Here is a 25,616-nt window from a genome sequence, read left to right as displayed (position 1 = left end):
TTTAGTATACGGAATTATCACGATAATATAAATACGAGGAACATTCAGAAAGTAAAGCCTCCAAGCCAAGTATTTGGCCAATAGTACTGCAAACATTCTGAACTGTTTGTCATTAATGTAATGATGTTTAGGCTATGGAATGTCACTTGTTTCACCTTCCTATCTCTTCTCGTTCGAGAGTAATGGAGCAAGCCATGGCATCTAATGGTGACGTCCTGTTGAAACAGCGGGATGTAATTGAATTTCTGACTGTGGAAGCTTGAGCGTGCAGCAACATTCATCGACGTATGACTACAGTTTACGGGGATGCCTGTGTTGACGTCAGAACTGTCACTCGATAGTGTACCGCCACACGTCCTTCGCCAAAAAAAGTTCAAAGTTGTCCCATCTGTTGGCGAAGTGTTGTTGACCCTATTCTGGGATTGGGATGGTGTCGTGCACACTGAATTTCTGCTAAAAAATCAAATAATAAAGTCAGATCTCTATGTTGACACCCTAAAACAACTTTAGACAAGATTGCAACGCACTCGCAAGGATGAACAGGCAATTTTGCACCGCGACAATGCTCGTCTGCACACAAGTCACAAAGCTCATAAAGCACTGCAGCGCCTGAAGTTCACGGACATTCTGTCTCATCTTGCTTATAGTCCGGATCTTGCGCCCTGCGACTTTTGGCTCTTAACCAAACTTAAGTGCCAACGCTACAGTTGTAACGCGTAGGTGGAAGCAGCAGTTAGGCTTTGGTGTCGCCAGCAGCCATAACAATTATTCGTCAACAGCATGGAAAATCTTGTTTTGCGTTGCCGCGAGTGTGTTGTAAGTAAGGAGGACTATGTTGAAAAATGATGTCACCATTTGTAGCTAACATTGCAAGCTTTCCGTTGATACCTGTATCGGTGCTAACTGTGAAATACAAATAAAGGTATCACCTTGAAGGTATTTCTTTCTGAATCACCCTCGTTTTATAAACTAATATAAGATATTGAAGAAAATGCCACAAAATATGTGGGATCAGGGCCATATTAAATATTGTTGCCGCCCTGGTCCATTAAAATTTTAATAAACACCGGTGTAATAATTTTGAGAGTGAAGTGAATAATCCATAATTAAGCGTTGAAAAAGTGTAGTCAGTAACGGAAGATAGCTAGTCAGTAACGGAAAAAGTGAGATAATAAATATATATTCGTAACTAAAGTGTTAAAATTACCACCTGTTAGTCAAACACATTTTTGTTGTTTATATATTTACAAATATAAAAGTATCGTGTCTTACATAATAAATCTCTGACATTTCCGGAGTTTTGGAATTTCCAAGAAAGTTTGAAGCCTCAAAACTCGCCACTATGGGCCATGGCCTATGATGGATTATTGGTAAATAGCGGCAATGCGTAGCTATCTCTTACTCAATGATAGTGAAACCACTGGGAAGTTCTGTTGTTTTGAATCAAGACATACATCATTAATATTACAAAAAAATAGTATGCAAAATAGGTAATATAGTAGGCAGGACAGGTCTGCTTCCTATGCAATTTCTGTCCTAAGGAAGTTATCTATCTTTGCTTCCACAATTCGTAAGCATTTTGATAGTGACGATAGAAAAGATGCGATCAAACAAAATTCAAACTTCTCTTTGCTTGATACAACATTTGGCTGTCTGCACCGGCTGGCACCAACGTGAAACAGGTTGGGTCTGCAAAAACAGGAATTGAGCTATGTTTAAGCTAGTTTGGAGTCTACAATGTATGTAAGCCATTTGCAAGTGCAAAGAGAAGGGGGAAGGTGATGTGGGTAGTATGACAAGTTGTTTCGCACGTTTCATGACCTTGCTTGAAGACCGTACGTTTAAGGAATTGAGCACAATTGTATACTTGCATTAAACACCCTCTTTTTTATTCATATGTCACTGCTGTAAAAATAAATTTTAAAAATAGAGTTCTCATTTAGGTAATTTTAAAACAGATGATTGAATTAGACACTGTTTTATGTATTGTGCATTCTGAACTATCTTTGAGGTAACATAAAATGCTCTTACCCTTCTGTTAAAAACTTTCATTTTTATATCTAACATTGAAAAGACCGAAAGTGAAAAATCTAACAGTCGAACTTCTTTGTAGTAAATATTGCTATTACATGTAATCATAACAGCATATGCAACAAGTTAAATTACTAAAAGGCAATAAATTTCTTTCCTTACCATGAAGAATACTGTTTATGACAAAAGAATAGTAGTTTTTACAATAACTTCTATGGTAATAAATATTGTAAAATTTACATGGATATATATCGAAGCTACTATTAAATTACAGCAAAAGTTTCATCTACAAAATTAGCCCTTAAAGATTACACACAAAAATTAACAGTCTCTAAATTGGAAACATAATAATTGTTTTTCTTGAAGCGGGACATTTTCCGATTTTATTGTCCATACTTACTATTATTTTAAGCGTATCTTTCGCTGTCAAACATTTCACTTATCACATGATCATAAATAATGTTTATTTTTAGAAAGTAAATTACCTTGTTGATTTAGTCATAGGGGCGAATCTAGAAGGTAAAAACTTTGGGGGAGAGGCAACCTAAACCTACACTATGAAAATGAAATGAAATCTTTGAGTTTTACGTCCCACGGTTATGCCGGTTAGGCTAAAGGAGACGGTGATGATGAGTAATGAATGATATGTTGGAATGAAGAAAGTGGGAGGAAACTGGAGAATCCCGAGAAAACCCACGCACACGGTGTTTGTCCACCACAAAGTTCATTTGGCGGGAGCTGGGATCAAACCCGGGACCTCAAGCACCAGAGGTGAACGCTCTACCACTGAGCCACCGCGGCCCCCAACCTAGACTATGATAGGTATATCATGAGTTTATTATAAATTTCCAAAAATATATAAATAATAACTTAAATTATTTTTGTCACACAAAAAACTGGGGACCCTAGTCCCCCAGCCCCAGATTAGATCTGCTTCTGTTAGATTACTTTTTTTCTATTTCGTAGTTTAAAGAAGCTAGGTTACAGGAATAGTTTTAATATTTTTGCAACTTTAGAAGTATGATGTGTTCCTAATTAGTATAAAAATTTATACCGCACTAACTATTAAACTTACTCTCAACAAGATATTCAATAGAAAATACACCCTTGTTTTAGGAAAAATAAAAATACTGCACATTATTATTAATAGTTACAATTTTTAACACTTACTTTAAAAAACAGTTATATTATCTCACTTACGTATTAGACCTCCTATCTATGCTATGCATAAGGCCTAAATATTAGAAGAACTATAGAATGATTTTGCCCGTTCGTCCGTTTGTCTGTTGACAAATATCAGAACAAAAACGCAAGAGATATAGAGACGAGGTATTTTGCAATCGATTCAGCGTCTCAAGAATAGGTTCCCTCTTCTCGATAACATATTCAAAATGGTCATTTCCAATTTCAACGATTTTATCACCATATAGAAGGAAAACGGTTACAGATAGCGAGGAGCGGTTTTCTGCAAAAAAAAAAAAACAATTCAGCATCTCAAAAGGCAACGTACCATGAATATCATAAAACACTCTACTGAAATCAGAAATGGTTCAAATTTAATATTACTTCCGGTTTCAACACTGATTTCCATAAAGAAAAATGATAAGAGTTATCGAGATGCGGTTTTCTCCAATCGATTTGTTGTTCTAAAAATTAATTTCTATTTTCGTCATTACCATTCTATTCAAACCGGAAGTGGTTAAATATAGTCATGTCCGGTTCCAACGTTTATTACCATAGAACAAAATGTTATATGATAGCGAAAATCGAATTTGTGCAAACGATTCATGGTTTTAAGAGGCATCACAACTTACAGCATCTTCCTAAACCAGAAGTGGTTGAAATTTACTACTATTTCCAATTTCAATACTGATTTCCGTAGAGCGAAAATTGTAAGAGCTATCGAGACATGTTTTTCTTCGTTTTTTGCAATTGACTCAGCTTCCCAAGAATAGGTTTTACTTTCACCAATAACTTTGTATTCACACCGAAAGTGGTTCAAATTAGCAATTTCCGGTTTCAACATTTGTCACCGTAGAACAAAAATTGTAATATGTAGCGACAAGTTGTTTTCTGCGATCGATTCAGAATCTAAAGAGTACATAACATCAAAATCCACAACATTCTACCGAAACCGGAAGTGGTTAAAATTTTCTACTACTTTCTGTTTCAATACTAATTACGTAGATATAAAATGGCAAAAGATATCAAGATGTAGTTTTCGAGAGTCGATTCAACTTGTCAATAGTAGGCCAAATTTCCTCCATTAACCATTTATTTAATTCGGAATTGGTTCAAATTCACAATTTCTGGTTTCAACCTTTATCGCCGTAGAATAAAAATTGTAAGGCATCGCGATTAATAGCATTTTTATATGGATTCAGCGTGCGAGCAACATCTTCTATCTTTGATCTTATTAATATATTGCAACATGCAGTTATAGATATAGACTACGACTTCAAGTTTGAGTATTGAATGCCAATAGTTTAGAATTCTACTGATGCTTCACACTGTGAGACAAGACTCACTTGTTATATATCTACATTCAATATTGATTACATATTTCAGTACACAAATGTCATATACTAGTTGTGGACTTTAATGGAGACAAATGTTTACTTCAAGCGCGTCAACTCAACCTGTACAAAATTAAAGTATTTCGCAGCGCAGTGATCGGTTATCGTTTTTGAACCGTTTCTATCTATTATGTTTATAATAAATATAACGGATATCACTGTTATAGTACAGTTATCTCACAACCCTTTGCTTCTGCGCCAATTATAAACTTCAAAACGTCCAATTTCACAAAAATGAGATAAAATAGATTTGAAATAACAAAGCTTTAGCAAATTGCACAAACCTCCAGTTGTGTCAAACCGCACGTATTCTTTGTAAGATTCTTTGAAGGATCTTTTCAAATTTTCTTGCTATTCCTAAAAATGGGATTAGTTTACCGGAAGACAAAAATTTAAGAAAAAAAAACGAAATTTTCTCGAAAATGGAGTCTAATAATATTGTGCATTTTTTATAAATCCACATTTCATAAACAATTCCATAATATTCTGTAAGTAATTTTTCCGAGAAAAATCCAGAAGACATAATTTTCTCTTGGGGAAGAATTATTTTCGGACGATTTTCTCAGAAATGGATCAGGGTGTTTTGTCCATATTTCTTAAATAGACGTTTTTTTTAAATATCTTTATAATATGAAGTAACTTATTTTATTAAAAACCAACATGGGTAATTTACTCTTAGCGCTGAGTTATTTCGAACGAGTTTCTCAAAAATGACTCAGGCTTTTTTGGGTAATATCTCATAAATGAATGTTTCAGAAATAAATTTATTCCCCTGATAACTTTACAATATTGCATAACCCATTTCCCGATGAAAAATATACAAGACATTTTTTTTTTTTTTTTTTTTTTGGTGTGTGGTGCGCATGAGTTTCTTTCAGTTCTTTTCAGACCATGACCTCCACTTAAATTGTGTTCATATTTAGTAAATGAATATTTCATTAACAATCGTACATTAAATATGGAGCAATTCATTTCTAATTTTAAAATCTACAAACAGTTGTGTAATGTTGGAGTGTATGTTTTCTTCGGACGAAATTTTGCCAAAAAAGTCTATTATAATTTTGTTCATAAATTAATTTTTCTTCTACTCAAAAATGGTATGATTCAATTAAGAAGTGAGAGCGGAAAAACTTAGTGTGGTGCTTCGTACCTTTTATGTAATTTGAATGGCTTCTTAGGTAACATAGATAGGGTTGCCAATCGTTCGGTATTTTATAGGACTGTTTTTTTTTTTACTTCTTTGTCCGGTGTCTGGTACCACCTCAAAATCAGACTTTAAACGTCCGGTAATTTTTCCTCTTACTGGTACCATTCTATGTTCTATTCAGATAAATTTTTAAGTTCGTAGAAAGTGGGTTTAGTTGAATGTGAATTCTAAAATGAACCGCATTTGACAACCGGCTGATCGTGGCCCTGGTGCAATTTCATTCCACAACGAATTTGTTGTTCCATCGTAGTGATGTTATCGTTTGCAAGGTGGAAGTGATGCCAATTTGTGCATGCCATAATTATATTGCCAATTATATTTGCTTTTCTTGTTTTAAATATGATGTATTATTGATGGTAGACTACAAATATTACATGTGTCGACTCAATCGAAACTGGAATGAGTAGCGTTTCAAAATTAATAAAAGTTATTAAATTCGAACTCCGAATTGTTCAATTTTATTTGAAGTAACCACTTTCAGGATGTTCGCATTTTTTGACGAGCGATGATTTCAGAATCTTAAGAGTATATGTACTCGAGGAGGATATGTGGTATTTTCATTTTCAAACGTTGGCAACCCTAAACATAGATAATAGATGTACTGTGGTATCTACATTTCAGGACACCACTGAAAACAAATATTTGGCGTCATGATATAATATTTGCTGTAAAATACACAATAGCTAACACTATGATAAAGTGTACAAGGAAAGCAATTTTTCCATTGGCACAATTACGTATTTTTCTTTCTTAGTACATAAATCTATATATATAAAATTGAAAATCACTATGTTTGTGACTCTAAATCTCCTGAATCGCCCAACCGATCTCGATCAAACATGGATGAGGTTCGAGGCTGGGCTGGTTTTAGCCTGTTTATTTTGATGGTAGAACTGAGGGCCGGGGGAGGAGGAGAGGGTATAAAATAAGTAAAACTTAATAACTCCTGAACCACTCGACCGATCTTGATCAAATTTTCAAGATACATGAGGTTCGGATCTGGAAACATTTTTGTAATTTCACTTTAACGGTAGATCTTAGGGGAGGGGGAGGGAAGGGGGAGTTTTTAGTATAAATAAAAAATATTAAAACCTAATAACTTTTAATCACCCAACTAATCTCAATCAAATTTTCAACATATATGAAGGTTGGCCTTTGGTTGTTTTTTATCGATTCACTTTGACGAGCCAACCTAGGGGAGGGGGAGGGGTGATATATATATATATATATATATATATATATATATATATATATATCACTGCCTTTGTGACTTCATCACTCTTGAACCACCCGACCGATCTCAATCAAATTTTCAACATACATGAGTTTAGGGGCAGGGACTACTGTATGCTATTCACATTGACGATGCAACGTAAGAGAGGGGGAAGAGAAATTTTAAAATGAACCTAAATGACCAATATTAGTGATGAATCCATAGTTTTTGGGGTCGATGAGTGAAATAGTGACACTTCTGATGCTGTTTTGATCCAATTTCAGCCCTGATAGTTGGAGAGGGGGAGGGTATATCGTAGGGGAGGAGGGTAAACATTTAAAAATTATCGAAAATGACTAATATTAGGGTCTAGTCCGTAGTTTTAGGAGTAGCTGAGATTAACAGTGACAATTCTGATCCATGTGCCACAGCACGGAGGAGGAGGAGGGGAAGTTATATATAATAATAATCGAAAATGATCAATATTAGTGTCTAATCCATAGTTTTCGGGCGGGATTATTCAGATGAACAGAGATTTCCGATCCGGTTTACATCCAAAATCAGCCCCGCCACTTGGAGGACGAGAGAAATACACACACATATATATATATGATCGAAAACGGCCACTATCAGCGTTGAATTTATAGTTTTCTGTGCCTCTTAGATGAATATGATACTTTCTACCCCGTTTAAATTCAAATTGAACCCCGCAACTTGGGACTGGGGGAGGAATAGATATTTAAAAATGATCAAAAAATTACCGATATTAGTGCTAAATCCACATTTTTGGGGGTCGCTGAGATGAACGGTGACAGGTCCGATACCGCAACATGGGTGAGGGGAAAATATATATCTATATATATAAATGATCGAAAATGACCAATGTTAGTGTCGAATCCATGGTTTTCGGGGTCGCCGAGATGATCAATGATCTTTCCGATGCTATTTAAATCGATGCATTTAAAAACGAAAACAGCAAATTTGACGGGTACTAAACTCCTGAGATACGGTGTTATGCATTTAAATTTTTATTTCAACCCAGCGAAGCGGGTCATATTTGCTAGTTTAATATAAAATAATGTGGTAAAAACTGTATATTTGGATATAAGAGTTTTAAAAAGATTGAACAGAAACCCTACAAATAGGTCATTGTATATTTAGATATGTTAGAGCTTAATTTGCTATATTTGTACCACTGAGTAACCTACGCAACATTATTTCATCTGAACGTGAGCACTATATACCAGCACTCCATATTCAATAATAGTATTTTGTTTCCGTTATACTCTTGGCTTCCTTGTCAAAAACTATGATTTTGTTAAACTTTCATACAGTTTATATTATGCTGTTCGCTTTCTTACCAGCGAATACACAATATGAGATCATTTTCTTATGTTATTAGGAGGCGCGGTAGCTTCACCTCCGGTGCTTGGGGTCCCTGGTTCGATCCCAGCTCGCGCCGTGTGCACTTTGTGGTGGACAAACACCGTGCTCGTGGGTTTTCTCGGGCTTCTTCCGTTTCCTCCCACTTTCTTCATTCCACCATTTCACTCATCTCTCATCATCACCGCCTCCTTTAGCCTAACCGGCATAACCGTGGGGTGTAAAACTAAAGATTTCATTTCATTTTTTTCTTATGTTATGACAGCATTAGAAACAATTAGTAATGAGATCCTTAGTCAAACGATACGAGAAAATATATATTTAAGCCCCATGGTATTACACAAGAAGAATAATGCAATTTATTTATTTTTGTTATCTCACTCTTATTATTATCTAACTAGTTAATGGAGTATTAGTCATTAACTTTAGAACGCCTTAATAAAGGAGTTCCAGTGTGTAGCAACACCTATTAGCATGACTGCTTATTATTAGGATTAACGTGATGCATGGACGAAGATTTTACCATTTATTCATGGAATATTCAAATAATGTTTTTATTGCATCAAAAGATCCAATGTATTTCAATCAAAAATTTTATTGTAAGCCTACTATCTGAAGAACTACAGATAGTGTAGCCAAACCCAAACTATCGCTTAACTCAGTATGATGTGCTTATTCCGTAAAAAATACGAAAACTCGATTTAGACGCCATTCAAAAATTTTTGGCCACTGATACAAAAACTAATTATTGGCCAAGATCCCAATCTTTTGATCCATTTTTGTGAATCATTTCTAAAATACTTGTTTTAGTGTTAAAGCAAGCACAAGTCTATTCGCAGTTTGTTCACTGTGTGTCGGAAGTTAAATGGTAAACTATTCTTGATTCTCAAAAAATGAAATGTAAAAACATTTTTTAGGGAGAAATACCGATTAGCCGATTACCACATAGGCAACAAATAATAAATAATTCATCCAGTGGCGTATTTAAGTTAGACTTCCGGGCTTAAGCACCTCTCCTAAATTGTAATTACTATATCATTGAATTCATCAAAAAATATCTTTCGATAATATACAGATATAGCTACGTAATTTTCTTTTCAGGAAAGTAGATGTAACAAAAGCTGTTCACAAATGTTTTTACAGTTATTCATAGCTTTTCGTAAAGTAGAGTCAGAGTTACAGGGAAATAAAAGGGAAAAATATGAACTGTTATAAAGTTTTGTAGATTGTAAAGTTTCTAAAAACCTATGATTTATTTCATCAGGTTGTTATATAAACGTCCTCTACTGATACGATTTACTATTAAAATATATTCTCCTTCCTCAATCTTTCTGTTATTGGAAGCTTTTTATTATTAGCCTGGATGTTGGATTACATTGCAGACAATAGACTTTTGCCGAAGAGATTACAGAACATTATGAGAATGACGTTAATAATTAAAACACTCACTCTTGACAAGGGAACTATTTAGAGCTGATAAATCACCTAAAAAATTGATTCCCAATAATTTTAAAATTTTAGTATCTTCGATCCTAAGTCCGAATAGAACTCGGGCTACCTTATTATTAACGTAAAAGGCCGAAATCCTAGTCTAGCACGTTATTGCAGTTGAATCTCTCAGATGTCTTCCGTGGGTGACAATCGGTTCTTAGTTGTGTGGTAAATTTAGTCATTTTCACGCTTAAAACAAAACATCACCTGCTTCACATCTAGAGGTGAACTTGCAGATTTTAGATTTTGTATGCTGGAAGCTTGTGTTATGGTTTATTTTATGCTACTTCGCTGAAGAACATAGATAAGTGTTTCGTACTAAGCTTATTTTACTTTCTTTTTCCCTGAAGTAATACGCGAAGGAATAAAATGAATGAAGAACAAATAGCAAACGTTGTAGCAACTTCACCCAATTATACCGATAATAGACAAGTCTTGACTCTTTTTCCACATTATATTTCTGTTTCAACTTTTTCCTTCATGTAAGAGAAATCATATTTGTCTGAAGTAGTAACAATTATATCCCACAATACTAATAAATATTGTATACATATTAAAATATTATGTTTAAAGATTTGTTGCCATGTGCCTACCTATTTTCCACTACCTAATATATACACCTCTTAAAACAGTACTAACTGCCAGGAAGCTGGAATTTGCTATATAACTTAAACCAAGAAACTAAAGTGCTTAGGAAATTAAGTAAGATAATTAATCAGAAATATGTAATCTCTCAAATCCGAGCAGTTTAATAACATAAAGCTAACACACAAAAAAAGTAATCAAAACATTGCACTCATGGCATTTCAAATTTTAGCAAAGAACCTCTACTTCTTTTCGATTGCTTTCATTATTTACACTAAAGCGTATTTATTAGAAACTTCTAAGTAGCTCACTTGCACTATTTCAGTTATGTTGACGTAAAACTTTTTCAACCATTTTATAATTCCAACTTCACAATTACTTGAACTCAAGAGCGTTGTTTCAGGTTTTTTATTGTGGGCGGAGAGCAGGTTTCTCAGAGTTTCATATTTTTTTTAATTAGTATGTTACAACACCGTTTGCCCTCATGTTTACCTTCAAGTGATGCTTCTGTCTGAACTTAGTTTAATTATTACAAAATTTCAACCTTTAAGTCCCAATCTCCTATCTAAAGAGATTTTTAATTTAATTGGCAATTATTTACTAATGCCATTACGGCGCTACATATCAAGTAATAAGAAGTGCATAATCTTCTATAATAGACGTGGCGCCATATAGAATTCTCTTAACTTGTAAGCCATAATTGTAAAATTAAGGTCGACCACGTAATTCTAAAACACAAAATTGAAGATCATTCTTAGGTTGAGTAAATTCTGCAATAAACAGACAGACTTTATTATCTGGATTCTTTTGTCGTTTTCTAATATTATTATTTCAATGACAACCATAGAGCAGGATTTAAGTATAAGCTTAACAAGCTATAGCTTAGGGCCCCATTCTCTTGGAGATCCCAAAACTTAAAGAAAAAACTTGATATGTATTTTCAGAATATAAGAAAAACAATAAATAAAATAAAATCTACGTATAGCAACAGTGCTTCTGTTGTGTAGGTTCGTATGGTGTAACTAATGGAGCTCTTTCACATAACCTGCTTCTTCAAACATCACTAGTTACTTCATTTCTGTACATGGGTGCCTACATTCGTTTGGACACATAAAGGGGCCCGTTACCTTCATTAGCTTAGAGTACCACCAAACCTAAATCCGACTCTGGCCAACCATTAGCATTTTATGCAACCATTAGTAATTCTTTCGGTTAAAAGATATATATATATATATTTCTTTAGATGTTAATCACAAGACATTATTTAATTTTCAATGTAATAAATTGTATATAGGTTGAAACTAGAGGCTCGCATCTAATATCATGTAGCTCCTCACTTTGGATCGAATGAAGGCAGCTGGTCGACACTCGACATTCTAGAGAGAAACCGAGACGTTGCACAAATATTCCAATCTAGAATTAGTCAATGATTGCCTCTAAGTCAATTGCATCTCGGGTATAATTCAACAGTAATGATTTGTTGTTCGAGGTACTAAAATTGCATGAATTGAGAAGGTAAAAGAAACATCTAATTACAACAATTGATCGGAATGAATTATTTTTAGTTGTTGTTTTTCTCATTTCCATATGTGACGATTTGTTACAATCTATAATTTTAGTTGATCCAGCAATCAAGTCGTTCTGTCGGGCTAAATAATTCTACATGGCGTTAAGCAATACCTACACAATGTTCAATAGATATAAAATATTCTATGGTGTTTGTGTTTGACGACCAATGGTACTAATGGATTAAATGAAACTGTCGAAAACTCCTAGTTGCACTATAGCGCCATTCGTGATCTATAGAGGATGTAATTCCTTTGCTGTTAGAAATTATCATAACCAGGTATTATAGCAAGCATAATAAAGTACTGAAACTTTGCCGGAATATTTGAGCACCTGTCATGTTGGACTGTAACCTTACTAAAAGTTTCCATTTCCTGCTCAACAAAACCCCACAAAAATTACGAACGCATCGCCATCTTGCGCCATGCTGTGCTGACACCATGGGCCGATGGGTTTACGTTCCCCTGACTCATAAGCACACGATCATGAAGTAAAAAGTCATGAAAAAGAGATTCATCAGACTTGACAACTCAACTCCAGTCGCCCACGTCTGATTTCGATATTCTAAGGCTCATCTAAGCCTTTGTATTCGATGCCTGAATTTAACTTTGCACATGCAGTGGATCTCCGATTACCATATGCCATGAAAGGCAGTGTGCGCTGTACTCTAAATTTGGTGGTAGATTCGGAATCATCCGCATTATGAATTGAAGATTTTGTATCGTAATTAATCCCAACGGCATTCTTACATCCGCTGTATGAACATCCCACTGCTATCTGTCCGTAATTTTAGTATATTTTTTACACGTTTGCAACTCTTGTCCGAAGAAATTCAGGAGCAATAGCAATTCCGATGCTTAACATTCCCATCTTATAGTCCATCCCCTTCTTATAGTCCATCATTACACTGTCAATGCTTACCTGCAAACTGATGGTATTTGTAACAGATTAGGCATCCAGCTTACACAGTTTACTCCTTGGTTTCAACTAGCAACTTTTTCTGTACTGTTGTCTTTTTGATATTTTTGTTTTATACATGAGTTTATAATTCTTGAAGATTACGTTCTCAGAAACTAATACTCTCTCTTAAGTATTATTTAACGTTGTTTGTTTAGAGTATGAAAATTCTTTAGAGAGAATTAGAGTAGATAGTGTTCAATGTTTAAAATGGAGCTGGTTTTACCCACGAGAAAAGAAATAATACTTTCTAATCTCGTCTCGTTAATTTTGTAGACATCTTGTCTCGTCTCGATTCTCGAAGAGATCTTTCTCGTTCATTTTGACTCCTAGAAAGCTCTTCTCGTCTTGTTTTATACAATTATTTACTAACTTTTCGCCCAGATTTTTAAATCTTAATTTCACCTAGAATTTACTATAAGAATCCTTTCGCGTCATGAGAAGTTGGCGAATCAGGCCCGTATCCAGTGGGTCTAGGGGGGCCGGCCCCCTAAATTTTTGCTGACCCCCATAAAATGTTCACAGTAGGCTTGCAAATGAACTATAATATGGTTGGATCGGGCCCTCCTACATTTTTGGTCTGCTACCGGCCTGTCGCGAATATAACAACATTTAAACTATACGATGTAATCACTTGCAATACTCAAACGTTGATTTTTAAAAATCACTGTGTTCATACAATTACTTTATTAATTTATAGTTTTCATGGTATGAGCTACTGTAACGCTAAAACACTGTTTGAGATCTTCCCGTGAAATATCTCGTCTCGTCTCGAATTTTCTTATCTCGACTTTCCCTGATTCTCACGAGAATAATCAAAATAAGACGAGCTAATTCTCGTATTATGGCCAACACTATATGAAGATGAACTAGTTTTTAATAATAATCATGATAAAATGAAGAACATGTCCAACAAAATCAATCAATCAAAATACTCGTACTGAACATGTTTTAACATGTCTTAAAAAAAACTCCTTAAGTCTACAAAAGAAGCCAATAAGTAGGATATATACAGATAAATAGGAAATGACTCGTAAATCTATATATTGCTCTAACACTGTTTAAAAATCGTTGCTGTGTCTGTATACTCATTGGACATATCAGAACTTCAGGTTTGTCTTGTACAATCCTAGTACAATTCTTATTAACCTCTATTACGAGGCATTCTAGACAGTTTTTGTTTAGTAATAGAAAGCTTAAGCACATTTCCAGTGGTGTTAAACAATGACCAAAATTAATTTCTAAACAATGTCATTTGTAAACAATGTTTGGTTATCTATTTACTTTTTTGCAGTGAAGAAAGAAAAGTCAAATAGAGTGGCTTATAAGTTTTCATAGAAACGACTTTGAAGTGTTTACTCATCTGTGAATTTTCTACTTTCTGCTACTGGTTTTTCTATGTGAGGACAAATCTACTCTTGAGGATTGTCTGATAGTGCATTTTACACTGGAGAGGTTTTCTCTACATGTGTACAAGGGACATTTTACTATATTCCTGTAAGGACGCTTGCCAGAGGTCGAAAACTGTGCGAACCTTATGATAAAAAAAAGGCAGTGTTACAGACGTTCTTGGAGAGGTTTTCTCTACATGTGTACAAGGGACATTTTACTATATTCCTGTAAGGACGCTTGCCAGAGGTCGAAAACTGTGCGAACCTTATGATAAAAAAAAGGCAGTGTTACAGACGTTCTAAAGATTACTGGCTATTTGGCCTATGGTTTGACGTTGGAACTCTTCACTGGAATGCCATTGAAGGGAATAACACTATTAGGAGTCAGAGAAAGAGTCCTAACTTCCATCTCTCCCAATCTACTCCCTACCGTGTTCTTTGCATTTCGTATGATTGAAGGAAACATATCTATTTGTGTAAGTAACGATCGCGTGTTCAATTATATTGTAACTCTTTGTAATTATTATATTATATAATATACGAGTATACATTATGGTGGCTAAAAATATTATATTTTTTGCCAATATATGTCAGCTGTCACCATTCAATTTCTTTGAAGAAAGAAAGACAAGAAGGAAGAGACATACAATCTGGAATTTTTTTTTGTTGATAAAAATGTTCATAGCAGCATCTAACATAGATTACTATTCAAAGACCAGAATATTATGGGTTAGATAATATTGCATAGTGGAATAAATGGCTTAATTGAGGTATTTGAAAAATCAGGTAATGGTTTTGTATATGCTATATTGGTTTAAAATATCTGGCAACAAATGTGTTTTAATATCTTTGAAGGAAGAAATATAAAATAATACAATTCAGAATTTGATTTGTTCTTAAAAGAAGAAGCAGTATCATTATGTACACCTCAAGAAGCAGTTTGTTTTGGTTTCTGGTAACTCAAACTCCTTGACAAACTTAATTATATCAAGCTTAGGCTTAAATATAGCATTTTATCTCAAAGTAAATGAAATATACGGCACTTTAAGATGAATGAATGTTTGAAAATAGAAAATATTCAAGTCTTTATATTTGTCGAGTACATAGTCATTTATTTTCATTTTAGCTGCCGTTGTATTCCACTTACATATTAATATTTTGCATCTTGACAATTATATAAACCCGCTAATCTTGACGGCATTACGGGTAGTCTATCAAGCGAGGATGATATCCGTAATTACTCTCATAGAAGAAACATTGAAAACCAATGTTCGATTCTCCATATCTTGGGATCCATGGATCACCTCCATCAATATAATCAATTCCTAACTTCTACTTCCTTAACTCTACGATTTGCCCCTATGCATCCTGGTCAAAACTAATAGTAAGCCATGAAGCAGCTCTTGAGCAGAATGTGTGTCTCCGAAACGGACTGACGGAGTAAATTTATAAGGCAGTTTTTGGTAAACGTCTTAAAAATGGTTATGCCAACAGATAATTTCCATTATTATTTTAATGCAACACAATATTATGAACACGTAGGCGAAAAATGTGTTTAATTCTGTCATATTAAAGAACCAGGTAATAGTTTAAAAATAAAAATATATAATTATTGATATTCTATTTTTATGTCGGAATTAAACTATTTATTCGGTTTTGAACACATATTTCTTAATATTGCAGATTGCCAATATTAATCCACATTGGATATTACCATGAACATTGCTTACAACAAAACAAATTCTAAATTATTCTCACTCACAGGGTAAGGCAAGAGGGAGAAATTGCCCTCCTCTAGGTTTTTTGAAGGGGTTCAATTTTTCGAAATACTTGTCAAAAGATATTCGATTTGCTTATTCACACACTATATTATTTATTAAATTTAGAGTACGCTTCATTAGTTATTACAGAATAATGAACAAGGTTATGTAATGGGCGTAAATAATTGCTGTTCTACCTGAAGTGTTATGGGTGCCCGTGTGCATGCGTTCTCAACTGTGTTTCTGTGTTAGCTTTGTGCCGACCTTGGAAAAATATTCTGCAGGCGTCTCTGCCTAAATTATGTTTTTTTTTCCTTCAAATTAATTAAATGACACTTTTTGCCAGATATTTTCAGACAACATAATACAATACTACATTAGATAATATAATTGAATAATGACGTAACATCATATAATTAGTACGTAATCCTTACAAATAATCAGTTAATTGTTTCAGCATCTGATAAGCCTACTAAATATTTAACTGAAATGTAATATTTTGTATAAATATTTCATGTTTTAATATTATAAATAAAATATGGTTGACTTCGATATTAAAAATGAACTTATTTTATTTTATTTATTTGTTTATTTATTTCGTTTCAATTACCTCTAAGAATTTGCTAGCTGTTAGCGTAGAATCTGATTTCCAGCTGGAAATGTTGCTCAGTCTTTCTCTCAAAAGGAGTTAATAGCGTGATTTATTCTCGAATAAGGTTTTCTAGTACAGTAGGATCATTTAAGATTTTGCTTAAGGAGAAAATTCTATTTTAGAGGTCTTCCTTTCAAAGTCTAGTAGGTCCAAGATACCAAAATGTACATAGTTACATATTCTATTTTTTTAATTCTAAATATTAGAACTAAACTATCTCTGAATAAATGAATCGCTTTCTGTTAAAAGGGCGTATGTGCTATAAACAAAATTTTCGCTAAATGACAAAAAAACAGTCTTCTCACGAGTCGGTTTGATTGATGAAAAGAAGAAAAATATATGTAAATGTACATGGTTATTGATTGTTTATTAGCTATATAGGATGTAACTGTGAATTATTGTTTAATCTACAAAAAAAAAAAAAAAAAAAAAAAAAAAACATTAAACTTTGGACACATACGCCTTTTTAACAGAAAACATGGTGACATAAAACGTGAAACCAGGCTTTTTCTGAAATATATCGATAATTTTAGGCACTGTTACATCGGTAGTATATTAATGAAAGACAGAAATACTAATAATAATAATTAGTAATAATAATAATTTGAAAGCAAACATTTTGTCTCCCAAAAATTACTTTAAAAATATTTAATCTCTGTCAGGATAAGTTCTGAATTAACACTTGTCATTACTGTTTGCCTCACTCCGACTTGTAAAGTATTTTGACTTCCATATTTACCGATATCGGGAAATGCTGAGATTAGTGCTGGAATAGACCTTGACCACCTACATGCTAAATAAGAATCCTGCAAACCTTAATATTGTGTCAGTATAAAAGGTGAAATTTTCTCACGGTATTTTTTTGGGATCTAAAACTGTTGCGGCAAAGTAGAGACTGATCTCCAGCTGGTCTAACGACAAAGCAGGCAATTACAAGTTTAAGTGGTTTTTAGTTTTGCAGTGGGAAGAGACAATTTGAAATGGAAGGAAGTAGCACTGCATAAGAAACTATTATTATTTTAATGGTAGGTAAACTGACCAACAGGGCACGTCAATATATTATAATGTAATATTATAATAATGTAATCATTACACTTTGTACTGTTCTTTTCAGAAAGATGTAGTACTAGTACAAACCAGCAGAATACAATATTTTAAGACGAACAAATAATGCAGTATTCCGAAAGTGCCAACACCTTATAACAGAACGCATTTCTTATGAGTCACTCTCCTTAATGTCACTGATTGGACGGCAGAACAGAATAATTGAGCAATACGAGTATTTATGTTCATCCAATACTTAATCCACGCACTTTCCTAATCTGATCTCGTTCATCTTCAAAGTAACAGTTCCTATTCGGTTCAGTTTATTTTACGAAGTAATACATTTTTCGTATTGTTGAATGACATTATGAAAGTGTATTTTATTAGTTTATTATCACTTGGAAAGCCTGTTCATATTCGTGGATTGTTCGTATAATAGACAAAGTAGTGAAGGCTGCTGATTAAAAAAGTTGTTAATCCTTTCTCTATTTGTTCCTTGTCTGCAGAGAAACTAGATTTTTTCCTTATAGTATTGTGGCCACCATGACCTGAAATCTAAAACATAATGACCACTGAGTCCAACAACAGTGAATTTACCACACCTGCCAATGTGAATAATCAACTCCCTCAATTCGTGTACAGTGTAAAGGCTATCATGTTTCCTAAGAGCTCGTTTGATGATGGCCAAACCCTCTCCATATGGAACGTAGCTGGGATCGCAACCAGGAAAGAATTTTTGGACACATATTTTGTGTAACGCTCTTCATTATTATACTCCTGCTTGTTTGATTTTCAGTTAAAAGGGCGTATTTGTGGAATTACGACCTTATAACAGAAAATGGAGATTTCAATGCTTTATATTTTCAACACATTTCAAGGAAAGCATGTCCTTTTAACACAAAATGTAGCATCTTCCTCTCTAAAATACTGTTTCTAAAAAAAAGTGAAAATCGTAAGAAAAAATGTTGCATACTTCCTTTAAACAGAAAGTAATTCAAATGCTATGTCACACTAAGACTACTACTTTATTCATATTTTAACTTTCGAGAGAAGACAAGGTAGAAGAAAGTATATTGGACGTGAAAACTAGATTCGAGATTTCAACGGGGCTACATATTTCATGGCGCCTACATGCCGAAAAAGTAATTTTTAGATGTCTGTCTGTCTCTTTGTTCACCAGTGCGTCCGTTCATCCCAAAATACACGTGTTCATTATCTAAGAGGCACTACCATCGAATGTATCCGAATGTACCAAATCTTAAACTAAACTTTCTGTAAGATTCTTCGGGGCAATGTTTCGATTTTTCTTCCTATCCTTAAAAGTAAGGGTACTTTACTGAAGCATGAAAATCAAAATTTGCAACTTTCCGGTTAAAGGGTTCTAATGATTTTGTTGATTCTGTTTTGGCTTCAAAGAATATATACTTTCTGTGTGGTTCTGTGTTAATTTCATGAGCATCTAGCAATAATCTTTCAAGCTACACTATGAAACCTCCCAACGACTGATCCTGTCAGTACCATAATTGTAAGTATGATCACGCATAGCTTGGATATAAGTGTACAAATTTTGTTTACGTACCTTTTGTTTAAAAGAGTATATTCTCGCGGTGGCTTCATATAAATTTCGTTAGAATATCGTCATAGTCTCCAGAGCTAGGCCATAAAACTCCTCAACAACTGACAGTGTTAATATTGTAAATAACCGACTACTCTTTTGCATCTTCACGAATAAGTTCAACTAGGCATATCAATTTTGATTATTCTCTGTTAGTTTTGAAGCATATATTTTCTCGCAGGTTTCATATAAATTTTTGAACATCTCATTATCATCATAGGTATTCTGCCATTATTGGCAGGTCACTTGCCGCAACTGAGGAGCTTCCATGATCCACGGTCTTCCGTAAACCTCTTCGTCTTCACGTGCGATTTTTCTGTTTTGATATCGTCCTACAGTTGTAGCCTCCTTCGCTTCTCCCTCTCTTTCCTGCCACCACACCCATGACAGTCTTTGGAGCTAACCATGAAACTACTAAGCAGCTGATCGTGGTAATACCGCGTGTATGTTCATGTAGCAATTCCGTAATGCTTAGACCGATTTTGAAACGGAATTTGTTCACGGATATTCTATAGATCAGCCCATTTTGTACGAAGTTAGCGTCCTACCTTTAATTTAAGTATCAACTAAAGTACTGGAGTAATGAAAAAGTAGAAAAATTAAACGAACTTAACTGACTTCAAAAACACACTAAAAAAGCAGAAAATAATAATAATAATAATAATAATAATAATAATAATAATAATAATAATAATAATAATAATAATAATAATAATAATAATAATAATAAAAGCGCTTAAAAACAGAAAATAGTTCTTTACTACTACCTACAAGAAAGTATGTAGTCCGTACCAAGTCAGACAACAAATGCCTAGTATAAAATCAGGTTGGATTCTAATTTTAAGAGACCACACAGTTTATTTATTTAATATATTGATAATAGATAGTAATGGATTATTTTCTGCTTTCAACCGCTTTATTATTATTTTCTGAATATTAGCCCGTTTGCTGAGAATGGTTAATATATTGTTAAAGAGATTTTTATTTACTCATGTGTTTCTCGAAATTAATATAATGGGTGATCAATAAAAGAAGCTATTGTCTATCTTTGTTAACTATTTGAAGATTACATTCAATTTTATACATTTGTGCATATATTATTAGGATATGAAAAAAAATAACATTTCGAAGTTTCCAACTTATTTTGACCGATCATGCAATTCCGAATGATTAATAAGGAGTTATATTTTGATTTCAACTCTAGATTATACTCATGAATAGAGATGAGTATCTAAATCTTAAGAATTTATCATGTTTGTATCTTTGTTTTCACCTAAATCATAATAACAATTCTAATATTACTAGTTTTTATTCAGCGCCGCACCTTAGATTTTTTCTGGAGGGGAAGCATTAATACGCGTATTTGGGCCCTAGAAAAAAGTATTTTTCTAATTCTTGGGCCCCTCTTTCCATCTTTATCTTAGTCTTTATAGGCCCTCCGGAGAATGTGAGCCCTCCTGCATGGCAAAGTCTGCGGGGCCGTTAGTTACGCCCCTGGGCCCCTTTCATACATGACAAATTAATTAAGGGTAAAATTTTGACAAATCCCAATGCCATATAAATAAATATTGTTTCTGGGACCCCTAATAGTAGACATTTTTTTTACTGAAATGGGCCCACGACTCATTTTTGTTTTATTTATCTTTTATGTGCTGTTTTGCTTATGTAATGTAGTGAATCTGTTTGATAATTTTATGTTCGTATTGTATATGGAGTAGGAAAATTTTGTCTTAAAGTGGGCCCCCCTAGAATACCAAGGAGTTTCCCTTTGGGGGGCAGTTACCCCCTTCCCTCACAAGTTACTGTCCTGCTTTTATCTCTGCAAATGCAATTATTAAATGTTTTTGAAACTCATCAAAATATGTTAATTTCTTTATTAAGAAATATTATTCTTAATCTAACATTAAAACAACTAACAACCAGAGAAAGATCATTTCAGGTATGTACTTATATAATAAAATTATAGTCATACTATAGAACCAGTCATATTTTTCTTTTTCACATAGGTAAATAATTCGGCAAAATATAGTTTTCAATTCCTACAATAGTTTAAGGCTGGACTAATATCTAAGGAATTTCTTTAGGAGAAATTAGGAATAAGGGAATATTGCATTGCTACAGAATTCTATCTGAATTTATGCAATTTATATACAATTGCGTTCAGAAGGAAATGCACAGTTTAAAAGGAAGGCTCTTTTATATAAAAACAGTAATCGTTAGGTTTACCTTATCAATTAAATTTTCCTTACAATTCCCCAAGTTGAACCAAACAGCTATTTGTTACTACACATTGGAATAACAAATCGATTTTTATGATTATCTAGAAATATCTACTTATAAATGTCTTCTGGAGAACTAAATCGAAATCGAAAGAGCTAAGTTTACTGAAAAAGGGAGTAACTTGTTATCAGAAAGTACTATATTATCAAGATATTTCTATCTGTTATACATGGGCCTTAAATACTTTTTATTGTGATATCAGAAATGAAACCAACATGTTACATCATGTTAAATAAATGCCAGAAACAGTAATTTAGAGAATTCATACAAAGGCATGAAAAGTTTTTTTCTGCGCTGTAAGTTAATGGCAATGAACCTAATTGTCATATAGAGTTTTGTCGTAATCTTTTGAACAGATTGAGTACTCCATAATGGTTACATAAGTCGACCTCAAATGAATTTGTGCAGTTTTAAAATCGATCGAAATATCGAGGAAAGAGTTTGCGTCAAGTTTTGTATCAACAATAACGTTATACAGAATCGTTGAAAATGTTTGAGGAGAACCACGGTGAGTCAACTTTATCGGAATTTCAAGACAATGAGAGGTACAAGACATTCAAAGAAGACCGAAAAGTGGTTGAAAGTTTGCCTGTTTCCGGTCAACCTTGAATGTATTCGACTAGCCGCGACATTGGCAAAGTGAAGAAAATTGGGGTTAAAACTCATCCATCAAATTTGAGGGAAGTTCTGGACATGTGATGAATACAGTCACACAATTTTAGTCCATCTTTCAGACAGTGGCGTCATTTCAGATTTTGCCAAGAGGTGTCAAGTTTGTCCACTAACATAAGATATTCATATTTTACGTGACAAACAATTTATTAAAGAGCATATGTTTCTGAAACTAAGAGTAGTCAAACATAGACTCCCCTTCCTCCCCAAATGAAGTCTCTGATTGTAAATATGAGAAGAGTCGTAAGAAGGCTTCTTCTGAAGGAGCTGAATTTTCTTTAAAACAGTGCACGCAAATATGTTCCTGAAGACTTGCTGGAACCAATCAATTCAAATCCTTTAGTCATGAAACCCATTAAAAGACGGGGACAGTAGCGTACCCAGGAATTTATTTCGGGGGGGGTCCAAACTAAATATGAAGCTATTTTATATTAAAATTGCTAAAATTGCCCCTAAAATTAGGCTAAATTTTTAAAAAGTCGAAATTTCGGGGGGGGTCCGGACCCCCGTGTCCCCCCCTTCCGTACGTCCCTGGACGGGGATTTATGAGTATGACATGCAAACGAGCCAACTAACTCCGGACTGGAGTTTGGACAATGAGACGAAACCGAAAAATGCAAGTCAAAGTCGTTCGAATTTCAGTCAAGTTCGCTTTTTTTTCTTTTTACTATCCTAGTGTTGCAGACTAAAATAAATTTGGAAAAGAATCAGTTAACAAACAAGGGTATCACGAAGCTTATGAGACAGAATGTTCCCTGGAAAATATCCGATTTGATGAGAAACAAATCTGTCATATTTTACTACCATAATTTCTCACGAAAAAATCAACCAATTTCATCGACCAAGTACCGTATGTTCCAACTAAGGCTACGTGGGTTGTTTCTCGAACTCAAAATATTACGGTTATTTCCTCTAAGAAGCAACAAAACAAAATTCGCAGAAGGAGATGAAAGTCGTTACTGAAAATATCGAAAAGAAGTGTTTCGGGAACTAGATTATTCGTTGACGAAATTTGATCAAATGTGATTTATTTGGAAGCTAATAAAATACCTTTTGTTGACTAAACCAATATTTTGTATATTATTGAATAATTCTTGATGTTCACAGAATGTATACGAAATTGTTGCATTAACTAGGATGCATTCAACGTTATCTATGCTCATTATTTTCTCTAAATTATGAAAGAAATTTTACTAATTTTTTTAAAACTAATAATATTTTTTAACTCTATGGCCTGTGGAACCTGGCTCTCCGAAAAGCTCTCCACTGACTTCTTTCCTTAGCAAACTGGATACAGTTTCTATTTTGTATTTCTATTTCTGCGAGATCCACCTTCATATTGTCCTACCATCTGCTCCTACGTCTCCTAATAGACGTTTTCGATTGAATTTCCAGTAAAAACATTCAAAACGCTCCTACGTTTTTCCGTTATGACTACGTGACCTACCCACCTGAGCCTCCTAGATTTGATGACTCTAACAATGTTTGGTAAACGGTTTAAATTATGTAGTTCCTCCTTATGAAGTTTCCGGCACTCTCCATTTCCGTTCATCTTGGGTCCGAATATTCGTCTCAGGATCTTGTTCTCAAATATTTTCAGTCCACTTTCTTCGCTTAGAGTAGGTAACCACGGGAACCATACAGAACAACAGGCATGGTTATCATTTTATATATTCTAAGCTTTAAATTCCTCGACAGAATTCACAATGTCAAAACATCTTGAACTGAATAATAACATGAATTCCTTACTTTTATTCGACATTTAACTTTTTAGAGAATATGATTTTGATCTGTCAATATTGATCCTTGATATTTGAAAGTATTATTGAAAGTACTATTGAAGGTACTATTTGATATTTTAACGCATCTATAATTTGCAGTATTACAATCCCGACGAACTTCCAAGTATTTAGTTTTCTCTGCATTTACTTCTAAACACATGTTCCTGAAAAAATTTGTAAATTTTGAAAGTGATTTTCCTAATTTTTAAAAATAATTCAATAAAAAAACCTCTCTAAATTTTAGAAGAAATTTAAATATATCTTCGTTAAGATTTACTATGGATGTTTAGAAAAGTCAGGGAACATAAATATATTAATATTAATTTTAACAACTTTTGATAGACAAATTTAATATTTTTTTGCCGCAATTAGCAAAACTTGGTTATTGTTATTGGCAACAAAGAAAACTTCTTCTAAACAAGCATAAATACTTGTTATGTATGCAACCTGCAGCACTTTGAAGTCGTTTGGGTTGTCTAACCTCACTCACTTTTGAATAATACTTCCTGAATCTCCAAAACGTGTGTCCTCCCATTCTTCGATCGAGTCAAAAATAAAAATAACGCCCTCGTACATGACTACATCTATCTATGTACGTACAAACTTCGATGGCTCTAGATGACTCTTTCTTGTTAATGTTTTAATGCTAAGTTTGATTAGTATGTATTTTAATTTCCATTTCACTCTAATAGGTGACATTGTGAGTGTACAGCATTAATTTTTATGGAGGTTTTCAAAATAATTCGTTTTTTCGATTTTCTCTAAGACTACGTATGATAATTTACTTTCAACAATATATATTTTTTCAATTGAATGAAATCTATCGATTGTCATGTGTCTCATTTTTAGACATTTTTTAAAAAGTTATTTAAACTTTGATAATATTCTAGAAAAATTAACAATTTTTTTTCTGTTTCCATTAGGTGAAGAACAGTTTGTTGCTGACGACGTAACAGGAAATATTTGGAAACAATCATATACTAAGATAGTTTATTATATATATATATAGGAACATTAACAAAATTTGATTTTGGTTTTTTGAAAGTTAAGGTAGGTATACATGTTAAATAGCACACAAAAATGTTGACTCAGATCTTGTAAAGAGATACAGTATATGACCAGAGATCCAAATTTTCAAAATAGATAAATAGAAATAACTGTATGAACAGAACCACTTAATATCATATGAAAAATGGCACAATTACTTTCGGTTTATTCTTTGAAAAGGTTTATTTTGTATTCAGTTCATCTAACATTTCTTAGCTCTAGTTCTTACTTTTAGTGCTTTTTGCTAATGATTTCAACCTTATTAAGATATTTTTAGTTTATGTCGACCATTATTTTAACTCGTTATTCACTTGATGTGCTTTATATGGAATATATATATTAGGCTCAATTTTTGTTATTGTCTC

At 33.6% G+C, this 25,616-nt stretch overlaps 1 protein-coding gene across 45 annotated transcripts in view; it reads left to right on the top strand.

Annotated features, from left to right (window-relative positions):
• LOC145664324 (uncharacterized) overlaps nt 1-25,616 on the top strand; it is a 1,583,153-nt gene that overhangs the window by 980,996 nt on the left and 576,541 nt on the right. For 37 of the 45 annotated variants that reach the window (XM_081730945.1, XM_081730944.1, XM_081730933.1 and 34 more), the window contains one exon: nt 25,128-25,254. The exons of the other annotated variants lie outside the window; for them this stretch is intronic. The gene's annotated coding sequence lies outside the window, so the exon portion shown is untranslated. The remainder of the gene's footprint in view (nt 1-25,127; nt 25,255-25,616) is intronic. 45 annotated transcript variants of the gene reach the window in all.

Source organism: Thermobia domestica, chromosome 11 (genome assembly GCF_964235325.1).
Source record: "Thermobia domestica chromosome 11, izTheDome1.hap1.1, whole genome shotgun sequence".
Lineage (NCBI taxonomy): Eukaryota > Metazoa > Arthropoda > Insecta > Zygentoma > Lepismatidae > Thermobia > Thermobia domestica.
The sequence above is the reverse complement of the archived record's forward strand: the minus strand, read 5'-3'. Positions and strand labels throughout refer to the sequence as shown.